Genomic DNA, 12,418 nt, shown 5'->3' on the forward strand with positions numbered 1-12,418 from the left:
GAAAACATTATTAAAAAAAAAAAAAAAAAAAAAAAAAAAAAAAAAAAAAAAAAAAAAAAAAAAAAAAAAAAAAAAAAAAAAAAAAAAAAAAAAAAAAAAAAAAAAAAAAAAAAAAAAAAAAAAAAAAAAAAAAAAAAAAAAAAAAAAAAAAAAAAAAAAAAAAAAAACACGACTACCTGATAATAAAATATTTAAGGTTATTCCTAAGTCCCGTCCGCTTTCACGCGGTAACGTTTATCTCGAACGTAACAAAATCCACATCTGGACCATCAACAGCTTCCATAGCTAACGGACCGCAGTTAACTAAATCCCTGTCGCATACGTTAGTAGGTGCTAGGGAGATAGGTTGGTACCACCTAGAGATACCTGTCTGCATCACAGCAAGGTATCTCGAAGCCTTGGTTAACGTTACGCATACAAGTTTAATCGGTCGTATCTCAACAAATCCCTTAATACCGTAGAAGATCGTTTGATAACGTTAAGAGCTTGTGCGCCGTTGTGGACCGAACGTGATGCGAACATGATCATTGCATAACCCGTACGTAATAATTTTAAGTTATCTGCGCTGGGCTTAGCATATACGCATTATATATACGATTACAATATATAATAAAGAAAAACGTATTATATCTATATTAAAACACGTCATACGTAACGCGTTGGGTGAGCATATGTGAGAAATAATTTTAATTATTTTACATGAGAAATGGGGGAAAAAGGTAATTTTGAAAAATAAGTTCTGAAAACACAGCTACGGTTACGGTGTGGTGTTACATTGTTAATTATCATTTAGGCTAATGAGATCTCTTGGTTACTCGATCTGGGTCTTGTCATTTATTAAAGAACGGAAATCGCGGAAATAGGAACGCTGGGATATAACAGGGAACGTAGAATTGAACCTGACGTAGGAACGGGTACGAATTGGAGTAATTAGACGTAATTGATATCGAGACTGTATAATCTATGAGTACCCGTCTCTAATTAGAAGGTACCTAATCACAGTTGGTTAGCAAACGGGATATTCAGGGATGGTCTATGTAACGGTATTGGTTATCAGCACAATGGTCGTCAGCAGGCATGGGAGGTTCCTTGAAATCTCTGGATCTAAAGGATATATATCCCTTCTTGTTCTTGTTCCCCGTGACGTCATCTTAAATGGCTACGATACTCCGCATCAGGAAACGCGAGACCGCGCACGCTAACTCGAACCCACACTGCATTAAAGTTTACTTCGTTCTTTCTTATCATAATCGCATTTGTGGATAATGGAGCAAGGATAATTTGTTATCGCGAGATGTCACGGAGCAGAAACTTTTTAAATTACTTCGTTTTACAGAAAAGTTTTAGCTATACGCGCGAAAAATACGGGCATAGTTGGACATTCACGTATGAAATGGCATGATATTTTTCTAGACGTTACCCAGCCTCCCCTTTTCGGAAGGCGCACCCCTAACGGCGCGAGGGATGATTCGAAAAGTCAGTTCCGATCAGCAACAGACAGTCGATTGATTTACGTACTTAAACTTTTTTTTTGTTTTTTGTTTTTTTTTTTTCCCGACACATCAATACGTAACGATCCTGTCAGAATGCCTTCCTTCCTGCTCGCTGCGCGTGACACGTATTTGAAAAAATTATCTACTTTCTTTTCCCGCCATATATTATTTACTTCACTGTCATCAATTCCACCATTGTCCTATGGTCAATGTCGGCTAGTTTGACAGCAAACGAATCAATGATCGGACGCATAGTACTGCACGGGAATATCAGTGCTCTTATTCGTATCCAAGAATCCAGCACGTGAGCCACAACGTTTATTTAATCGCGGCAGTTTCAGCGCTCTGAAAACTCATAACGTTACGTTCAACGTACATAGGTAGTAGGTACTCCAAAGTACACGGTGTAATCCCGCCACGGCCCAGGACGATAAATAGTTCGCATAATTTAATGAAACGCATAGAAGTGTCGAGACACTCCCGCCAGCTATACGAATGCAAATTATCTTAGCCGCTATACTGGGTATATACATATACACATATATATAACAATACAGAGAATTGCAAGCATCCACGCTTTTTCTCATCCCTCTGCGAATAGAGACTATATACCTACGTTCCTCTTCACCTGCAGACTCTGTTACAATTCGCCATTTTACTTTGCCACTTTTTTTTCGAGTAACACAATAGATGCGACTATATTACCCGAACGAAGATATATACATATATATATGGATTCACAAGTTGTACAATATAGTCACTGTCTGGTCCTATTAAAATTAGTTAGTATGTATTACCAGTGATAATGATCATATTGTAATTTTCTTAGCTACAAAACCGTAAACGTTTAGCGATACATAAAGGTTTATAGGCCGTTACAGAAGGTCGGTTAGGTATAAGATTTGTTCGACAGCCAATATAAAGGGTGTATAGTAGAAGCGCGCTAAGGAGTCGTAAGCCTCCAGAAATGTCTCAACCCTCCCCGGAGTGACCTCAGCATGCCTTAACCACTGGGATCGTAAAGTCACGCAATTCAAAGTTTATCGGATACGAGAAACTAATTAGGAACTGCGTCGAAGTCGAGGGTACTTCTGTTGAGTGTCACTAACGTAAAATTACTGTAAGCTATATATACATGCAATACGTGTACATGAGGTATATAGATTTATTACGTACATATGTACGTATAGCGGGTTCCTTCTCTGTGACCTATATGCGAATTTATCAGATTACATAATGTTTCTGAGGGTTGATACATATGTGATTATATTGTTGGTACGGAGAGAGAGATTGAATAAATATAAATTGGGTAATTTGAAATGGCGTTTCTTTTTGGAAAAATTTTTTCCTTTTCGTTCGTTCAGCTGCAATTCTGCGCTGGTCTATCGTTTAGAATTATTATTATACCGACCGAAGATGGTTGTGTTCGTTTGATTTCTATTATTTCCCACAGCAGGAACAACATGGTGCAATAATCCTGAACAAACGTAGATAGTTGGGGGATTTTGAGAAACAGTGGAAGCTTGAATGGAATTTTAGTCCTTGTCTGGTATGCTGTTATCTCACGTAACTTCGAAATGGTGGAATTAGGGTGTCGAGTTGGCTCTTTGAAACTGGCAATCGATCAATAACGAAATTAACTTCGTTCGTGAAATAGCGACAGGATTACACTCGAAAGCATTTCAATTAATTTGCGGCAAAGTGGTGGATTTCTTCGATTCTCATTAATTCTGAGGATGATGGAAGACATTTTCGGGACCAAGTATTATGTCGTCTTGCGAATGTTTTATGTGTTATACCGCGACTGAAAAAGTTCATCTGCTGTCTAAAAACGTTAAAATATAAATTGCTTTTTTTTAATTTTAATCAACGTTTCTCGTGTAAAATTTCTCTTGAACTTTTCGTAAAATCTGTCTGCGCCAGCTATTACACACATCTATATATATATATACATATATTGTCTGTAATCCAATCGTCGAATTCTCTGTTGATGATACCAGTGGAGAATTAAAATATTTTGGAAAAATCGACGAAACGCAATCCTGCGTGCGTGTATCGATCGATCGCAACTAAATTGTATACCACACAATGTTTTCCAGACTATCAGTAAAAATACACGCACGGCGCGACAACGCTAGACCGTTGCTATCCTGGCAATTTATTCTACATGCAATCACTCCTATGTCGCTTTCTCGTTGTTCGATTTCGCGTTTACAAGTTCGCGCGGTGAGTGCACTAAACGCATTCACGAATGTATCTTGTCGCTGGTTAAAAAATACAAGGAGAATTGGTTAGAATAGGCATTTAATATTTTCACGTATCGATAAGTATTATATTTCAGCGTTTCCCAGAATTGTAGTGTCGAGTACACAGGTTTTTAAAAATAAACAATTTAAATAGTTTACTCATAAAAAAGATTATTAATTCTGATTCAATGTTCCTTAAGTTTTCAAAATCTTTGCAATTTCTCTTAGCTACTCTATCTACTAAACTCTGATCTATTTTTGTTATTTAGAATTTTGCATTGGAAATATAAGACCAGTATATGGACTTTAATTAAACGAGGATGCACAGAACTTAAACTTACGAGACGTCCTTCCTGACGTATAGCGATTATCAAGCAGTTTATAAAGCATTGGAATGCGTAATTCAATGTTGCTACCAGCTCCCCGCAATATCCAGAAACGTTGGTAACAAACGAGATTCGTGAGACAATGGAGCCAGCATGTCCCAGTTCGTTTTCCGTGAAGAAAACAAAAGGTGACGAGAACGCGCATGCGCACTCGTATGTCCTTTAATACCTTCCATGAGTTTACGACGTCAATTCCTATTATATTTCCTACGGTGTCGGCTAGGGTGCAGGTTGCATAATGGCGGGGGAAGACTAAGGTAATACCAAGGAACGCGAGCTGTCTCATGCACTAAGAAAAATTACTTGATATACACCCTGATTACTTATTGTTAGTGGCGCGCCGCAAGCGCCAGTGAAATACGGCAGACATTCATACCAACGGAGGTGAAACTTTCAGCCACGCACAAAGAAATCCGACGGTGCATTTGCCTTTTACGTGTTTCTTTCGTTTTCAGCGTGAGAAACTTTCTTCCATCTTTTCTCACTTTCTCTCTTCGCTCTGTGTCTTTACTCACCTTGTTCTTCTACCCTCTCCTGGAGTACCCTTTCTTTTTATCACAGGGTTGACAGCTATGCTACGACTTCCTGCAAGTTTCACAAAAGTAATAATGTCTATTGAAAAAAGTGAAAGTCAAATTATCATTTCCGATGGTCTGCATACGCAGTAAATATAATATTCACCTATGGTTTACAATATCTAATACACTAGGATACTCGGTATTCCACGTGAAACTCAAGAGTCCACTAGGGAGTTGTTTAATATTAAGACGCATCCCACTGTGAGTAAAGTACTTATTCCAAACAGACAGAGTGCAACAACAATACGGTATATCATCACGGATGACTTGATATAATCAGTTAAACGACTTAATGTTAAACACGTCCCATCAGGATATCCGTTATGCACTATTCACTGGTAACATATACAATCACTAGGTACTTCATCATGTGGTTACGTTTATACGAGGGACTCTGCTTCTAAACAGACGTTCATTATTCTACTAGGATTCGTAATGCTCGCTACACGAGAATCATACTCAAAACTGTGTATAACCTATCTGTCTGTACCGATTGTGAGTTCGGCATTCAAGACTCATTTACCTTCTAAGCAATAAGTAGATGTCGCGTCAAACGCGACTGGTGGCGCCACCATGACTAACTATTTATACGTGTATTTTAGAAGATAGATACTTTGAGAATTATATAGTTCAGAGTTTAGTCGCTATATATAAATCATCTGCGCCTGATGCCTGCTACTCTTTTTTTCGAGCTTCGCAGCGATCCTACGCGACAACGAAATTGTATCCATGCAATATATCCGCTACCGTGATACATATCACAGCACGTCGGAGTAACGTAAAAGGAAGCGGACAAAGGCGGCGCAGCGTGAGAAGCTCGAGGTTCTCTATCTGGCTGAGTGAGTATCAACCGAGGGAATTAATTTTCATCTTCGAGAGAACGTGCGTAGGAACAGTGTGTGTGCGTGCGCGTACTAGCCACTCTTCCCTTTTTTCACAGTAAGAGTCTTATACCTTTTTTTTCTGGTTAGGAAAAAGTCGCTAAAGAGAATCTAGTAGCCGTGCAGAATCGGACCCATCCTCCTCGTTAAATCAGATCCCCGGCAACTACAATGACTATATACAAGGTTATACTTTTCTATTCGTTAGAACTTTAAACTGGGAATGCTAATTGTTAGTATCCATTGTTTCGATTCGGAATCCAGATTCCGATCCATCCAGATTCGGAAGTGTTCTAAAGTTCTCGTATTCTTCCATACAGTCCGATAAATAAATATAAGTGGCTCGTACCGTCTGTCAATTGAGTGTAAACGTTTTTTAAGCTACATTATTACAGTACTATTTTCTATATTATTTGGTGAAAGAAAAATATGAACCAGTTTAACCATTACAAATATCTAAAGGTATTTTCATGATCATTTTTATATGAGTATTTATATTTAAAAATCATTAATTATCAACTTATCACACTGTAAATAAAGTACTGATAACTCCAATGGAATTGCCATAGTAAAGACAGATTGCATACAAAACTTTGTAGACCATAACAGTTTCAATATAAATAACTCCTACTTATACAAATCATTATTATTTCCTATTATTATAAACAGTGCTGTCTAATGCTACAAATTCCAAACAAATTAAAGGAATGAAAAATATCATATTTCCACCAAATATCCAGTCATTTATCATTCAATCCTCAACATACATTTATTTTGGATGTTCTATAAAATATCCACTGTTATAATCGACAGCTGATTGATACTTCCTAATAAGCGAAATATATTCAATCACCTGCCCCACGTAACCAGACATGATGTCAATACGTCACTTATATTTACCTGTACCTACATATATTATATTCACTATGGAGATGAAGCTATTAATTCATTTGCATTATATGTATATAGATGGGCCCCATATATTACACTCTTACACGATCATCAAATCTGATCAGAGAATTTCTAACCTGGACGAGACGCCTGTTGTACGATTGGTATTTACACGCCCGAATTTACTATTTCACTTCATTCCCGTGAACTGACAGTAGGTATGCTAACTCAAGTGCATCCGCTCGGAAACGCAAAATTGGTTTGTCTGCGCGTCTGCGTGCGTAGACGTGGCATTGCTGAAATTTCAAATCGTGCTTTGTAATAACGTTGTTGCAATTGCGTTTATGCAGGTACCTGCCTGTTTGATGTGTACCAGGTGTCTCCCAATAGTTGATCTAATCAAACATGACGTTACCGACGTTTCGCCGTTACGTTACCTGTAAGTCCACCTGACATCCTATCAGCGATTTCTTTCTTTCTGAAGCTTCGCCAGTTTCTCTTTGACGTGACGTAATGTTTACCGTTGGATTTACTGGATAAAGCTTTTGGTCCGCCAATGCGTGGACGAGAATGAGGGTGTTCAAACAATGTTTCTTTTTTCCTTTTTCTTTCCTAGAGAGGTACTTTGTAAGCAGTGAACGAAGAATAGAAGGAGAAAGATATACGAAGAATAAAGAGAAAAATAGAAACATGGTATACCACGAACATCGAGGGACTTGATTGTCTTTTATTTTTAATTAGAATATTCAATAATAATCGTTGAGAGACGTAATTGTTATTTTAAGTCCTTATTAGACTTTTCTGTTGTCAGTTTCTATTATGGCAGTCAATTACGCATTGAACGACAATTATTGCACTTGTAAACGTAACATTATCCAAGAATAGAAAACGTCATTACCAATGTACTATTTAATTAGAGGCAACAGTGGAGCTAGATAGAGAGACGTTCATTAGTAGATAAACAGTGAACCGGCCAGAGTTCATGAACATGACCATTGATATGGATAGATTCTGATTCAGGATCTCCAAATGATATTTCGCATTCAAATTAACCAAGAATATACGATCCTCTTATAAATAATTCAATAATCCTAGTACGGCTATTGCTAATTCACGTTATCGAACAATCTTCACTGAACCGATTAATCGACTGACATGAAATTTTCATTGTGACACAATTAAAAGAGATTGATAGACATCCACGTACCAGTTGCACCCTGGACTTTTTCTCGTATCCGCTTCGTTTAAGCGAATCAATATATAGTATATGTATATATGCATATACACATTGCGAGAACAAACGAACGTCAGAAAGGCATCACAATAATAAATGGAATTTGAGATACGTTATTGACTGCGTTCTCATGGCTGTCAAGTGATACTACAATATCATACAGGTAGGATGTAATCGAGATATAAATTGGGAACGTCGGCACGGACTCGAAATTGCGAATTTGTTTGATGTACGATATTGGAACATAGATTGAAAGAATCCAAGTGGTCAGTCGACCCCCCGAAATAATATTTGAAACCGATGAAGTTTTCCAGGTACTCGACGTGTCTCGCTTTATTCTAAAGGTAAAACCGAAACGTCATAACCGCATGACGATATTCGTTTAACGTTCTACGAAACGAACCGTACCTTTCCGCACGACAGTGGCGCCACCTACCGTGTGATGTATCAATTTAAAAAAATGGACTTCGCCAGAACCTACAAAGAACACCAGCCGTCCTAACCTGCAGGCAGCTGACAAAGGATTATCGGTGAGCCAGAGGTGGCCGTCATTATAACGCGCAATGAAGATTTTATTGGTTAACGAATTTATGCGGCGCCTCGAGCTTCCAGTAAAATCTAATATAACGAGACATAGTTGGCACAGCTCGCCACCTCGTAAAACATCGCGACGCTACCGTCGCTCGGCTACGACGCCCCGGGGACGACGCCGCGCGACTCCCGTATTTCCAACCTCCAGGCACGCCACGTGCATCGCAGCTTGACTTCCTTTCTCCGTCAATTTCACATACGAGCACGTGTGTATACCGTTCACAATATATAGATATACCTTTGTGTACATATATGACAAATTTTCTATGCATATGAATCTAGGCAATGCCAAGCATTTTTGTACCTTTTTAAACGCTCGACCTGCCACGTTACGACAGATACGAGAACTTTGCCGGTGCCGATACTACTTACTGGTTTAAAAAGAAAAATAGGTAAGCTGATATTAATAATGATTTTTGGTTTAAATTTGTATACATTTAAATTGGGTAAAAATTGTTAAAGAATATTCATAGAAATTATTAATTATTATTTATAACAAAGACGACTCGTTCGCTTTGATATCTTTCTGTCTCTTTAATCCGTGAGTCGATAGTACTTCCGTTTGTCGCGCACCGAACGCTCAACCCTGTGTCTAACCCCTGTGCGGAAATTACGCGCAGTAATCGTCAGTTTCGTAGAGGATTCGTACTCGCGTATAATAATGTCGTAAAAGCAGCGTAACGAGCTGTCTTAACGAGAACGTTGGGTTCCACAAATTCTGTCAGGCTTGAAGATCCTTCTGCCGTTCCGCACAAACGGAAAGAGTAACGAGGCACCGTCAATGATACGGAAAGACGATTTTAATTCGCTTAGAAGTACTTATGTCTTACGAAACGAAATGGATATCTCTTGCCGGCAGCAGGACGTTTCTCTCTTTTTGTATTTATAACTGTCTGGTAACTATATCGACGACAGTATAATACCCTGTTATAGGATCGAAAAGTGCAGTCAATTTTATATCCGGCTTACGTATTGTACGAGTCATTGCGATACGCAGTATTTCTTAAATAATAAATAATAGGAAAATAAATTCAAGGCAACAGCTGTTTAATCTAGCAACGATCTTTCCCATATAAAAATTTAGTCTCGATTTCAGAGTTTTGTCTTTCCTCAAGATCTGCTTTACTCCACTTCCAACCAGCCAACTTTCACGAATCTAAAGTGACATCTTAGTCGACCGTAACGTTTCGTTTCGTCGCGTAACTTCAGTGCTGTAGCTTTAATAGAAACTGTGCTCGATGACGATTCAAAGTGCATTAAATCGTTGCCGTGTTATTCATCCCAAGTAGTGCCGACTATGCCGTGTCTTTTATTTCTGTTTAAGGTACAATAAGGACTGTACGTCTTCGAGGAGTAAAAAAAAAAGTATAAAGACCATTCCTCTTATAAAATAAAAAAGGATTCTTCATTAAATGCGTCCCGAGCTAGGAATTCTAGCCAGCCACGAGTCCCAAGCTGAATATTCATCGCAGTAACAATGCGAACGATCACGTCGAGGATAAATTCCAGTATCTACCTACTACGGAGTTAAAGGAAGAAGCTTTAGGACGAAGCCGTAGAATCGGCCCTCAGCTGTTCGAATCAGTCATTTCCGTTTGACAACTGTCGAATTATCGTAGGACCTAGGATGCTGGACCTTGTACAACCGGAACGATGATGATCCTAGCCGCTTCACTGAATATTACGACAGCGGATGGGATCTTGAGGTAACGGAAATAATTCACAATGTAAAGTCTATCTAACTTGCTAATCGCATTAAGAACTGTGATTCTGTCACATCAGATTTTACGGATACGTTGAGGTTAGAACCGGAAGTAGGACCCAGTACACGTACAGCAGCGAGGATTTTGGTCTTGGCGCTCGGGGCACTGGCTGATTGAATATTTAACGTTCACGACGCTTAAGGACAAAAGTGGTTTTGAACGAAGAGGCCAGCTGAGCAAGTAAAGAGAAAGGTTTGAAAAATAATGGCAGAGGAGTGCCAGAGAGAGAGAGAGAGAGAGAGAGAGAGAGAGAGAGAGAGAGAGAAACAGAGAAAACGTAGTCGACGGCGAGCAGCCGTAGAGAGGAGACCCCGACTAATTCACTCCACGTTCGCACGGTACGTCCTGCTGAGACATAAATCATTTCCCTAGATTCTAAACGCTCGTGGTGCTGGACGTGTCGGGGAGTAGACTCTGTAGCTACGGAGTTGCGCAAAGAGAATTTAAAAGTTTCCCCTTGGATTCCTAAGAAATATATGGAGTCACTTTAACAAGCCGGTATTATCGCGTACGCTTGCTTTTGATAGTCCTCATCCACGTTTCAGACGCTTGCTATATTATATCCATTTTATTTTACGTCTATTATATACCATATGTCAATTCATGCCTTTATAGATATATACAAACCCATGTATGTGTTCAAGAATTTCACTCAACTCCATAAGAAAGTTTTTTACCCCAAAGAGCTCCGGTGAACATGACTTTTTGTCGCTACGGAAATGAACCCCCTTTGATTAACTAACGATTGGGATTGGCTTTGCTTGTATCGTATATATCTATATATACGTATATGACACGTTGATCCAACGACCCTAGTACCGACCCGTCAACCGGCACGAAGAACTAGAAAATTAACGAAGGAGCAAAGCAGCAAGTACCTAAACTGGATCCTTTTGAAGTTTTCAGTCGACTTAATTCCAAGATTATTTTACCTGCTAAGAAACGTCGAGTAAGCGACGGGTCCTTGGGTCTTGGCAACTTTGTCCGATGAATATTTCCACAGCGAAGCCGAGGCTCCTCCCAGTTTGATTAACCGCGAGAGACGCCCAAGCCGAAATGGTTTAAAAGTTGTTTCGATTTGCGTGCCAGAAGACGGGCGGCGGCAGGAGGCATCTTCTACGTGACGTTAAACCTCTCCACTCTCTTGGAGGCCTGAAAACCCGCAGGATTCTTAGCATCGCTCGCGGCAAGTCAGGCTGATCGAGGGAACGGAATTTCGGGCGAAGGCACGAGAAGAAACTAAGTGTGTCGCTTGGTATCTATCGACTTGCGAAAATCCTCGATTTAGAAGTTCCCTTATTATACAACGAACTTTACCCGAACGGCATGTAGAACAGTAGTTGAAAATTGAATGGAGTAACCGTGCGTCATGTTATTAATGGTTCACGGTTAGTAGGTAGTAATTCCATTGTTTGATTATGTTGAGAGTTTAATGTACTCCAAGTACAATTAGACTCTATATAGTTACTATAGTAAGTTATAGAGAGAACATACTGAAAAAAATATCTGGTCCTACCACTAGTGCCTATACTATGAACGTTATATGTATATTTTTGAAAATTTAAAAAGCCTATTTATTCTATGTGGACACTATTGTCATTTACATTCAGGGGACTGCTTTAGATTTTAACCTATAAGCAGATGACCCCTTCGTGTAAAGTCCGATAATGCTTATACGCTGTGTTCTAATTTAATTGACTATCAAGGTATTATCCAAGATTCGATTCGACGCCAAGACTTTTCATTCGGGTACAGTCGATTCGATTGATTGAAAAGTCGAATATAAATAATATCTACAATAACGAACAGATGGATTGGAAATCGTTTGAAGCTTTCATCACTCTTCTTGTCAATTATTCACTATCATTCCATCTGACTCTCCAGCCTTCATCGTTATTCATTCCGTTAGTATCATATTATACACATATTCACTTACGTACGGGTACCAATTTAACAGTGTATAATATATATCTATATACATATTAAATAATTTGAAATCGCACGATACTTATAGACATACAGGGACCTGAATATTACAGTTCGAAATTCGTCTGGCATATCTACCTATAATAACAACGATCCAAAGAGATTTCAAGAGAGGTAGCAGGGTAGGCCGTTGATAACCCTCGATAAGGGCCAGCTGATAAGCCACACGAGAACCCTAAAAGTTAAGATAACCGGAGGGCATCATTCGCCTCCCCTTTAAGAGTCCGTACGTTATAATAAAGTTCGAAGACGCGAATCAGAAAACGGCCGGAGACTCCGTTGGTTTCCATGTACGCTCGTAAAGGGAACCGATTCGAACGTTCGCCCTCTTTTTTTTTCTTACTTCTACTCCACCTACTTCTCTTTACG

Source organism: Cephus cinctus, unplaced genomic scaffold (genome assembly GCF_000341935.2).
Source record: "Cephus cinctus unplaced genomic scaffold, Ccin1 Ccin1_scaffold0407, whole genome shotgun sequence".
NCBI classification, from domain to species: Eukaryota; Metazoa; Arthropoda; class Insecta; order Hymenoptera; family Cephidae; genus Cephus; species Cephus cinctus.